Source organism: Ipomoea triloba, chromosome 16 (assembly GCF_003576645.1).
Source record: "Ipomoea triloba cultivar NCNSP0323 chromosome 16, ASM357664v1".
NCBI classification, from domain to species: domain Eukaryota; kingdom Viridiplantae; phylum Streptophyta; class Magnoliopsida; order Solanales; family Convolvulaceae; genus Ipomoea; species Ipomoea triloba.
The window spans coordinates 15,494,717-15,495,677 of NC_044931.1; positions in this window are offsets into that span (position 1 = coordinate 15,494,717).

Consider the following 961-nt stretch of genomic DNA (forward strand, 5'->3'; position numbering starts at 1 on the left):
GCATCTTTCTTAGATGGATATCTTTCATAAGCTTTATATACATGGTGATGTTGAACCTTAGAAACTTAAACATTTCCTTGTGACATAATTCTATAGTTGTATGCTCATGTTCACTATTGTTGTGCCGTATCCAGGTAGCAGTATGCTCATGTTCACTATTGTTGTGCCGTATCCAGGTAGCATTATCTTTGGCAGCACTATTGTTGTGCCGTATCCAGGTAGCATTATCTTTGGCAGCTTGCATATACTTCCTCAACGACAAGACAAAGAGCCTAGCTAGAGCTGCCATCATCAGGTAAGTTTGAGAGGCGCATACAAATTCCATTTCCGAAATTCTCCAATGTCTGAAACTTCTCCTCATTATCAATAACCTACCTAATAATAACCTACTTTCTATATTTCAGATTCGGTGCCCTTGTAGTTGGCTGGATTTCTGGTTCCATTTTGGTTCCCACAATTCCGTCATTTCTGCTACAACCAACTTGGACACTTGAACTGCTAACATCACTGGTAGCTTACGTTTTTCTGTTTCTTGCTTGCACTTTCCTCAAGTAACGTAAGAGCCGAACCTCCTGTTGTATTATGAGTTATAGTTTCAGTTTACAACAATGTGTTTGTTCTTGCATTGGATTAAATGATTGATTAAAAAAAAAAATCTCTACCCAAATCTATATTGCTGCCTGCTTGAACTTTGAAGATCTCATATTTGATGTTTATAGGCGTTTTCATGTGCTGGTATGCCATGNTGTTTCTTGCTTGCACTTTCCTCAAGTAACGTAAGAGCCGAACCTCCTGTTGTATTATGAGTTATAGTTTCAGTTTACAACAATGTGTTTGTTCTTGCATTGGATTAAATGATTGATTAAAAAAAAAATCTCTACCCAAATCTATATTGCTGCCTGCTTGAACTTTGAAGATCTCATATTTGATGTTTATAGGCGTTTTCATGTGCTGGTATGCC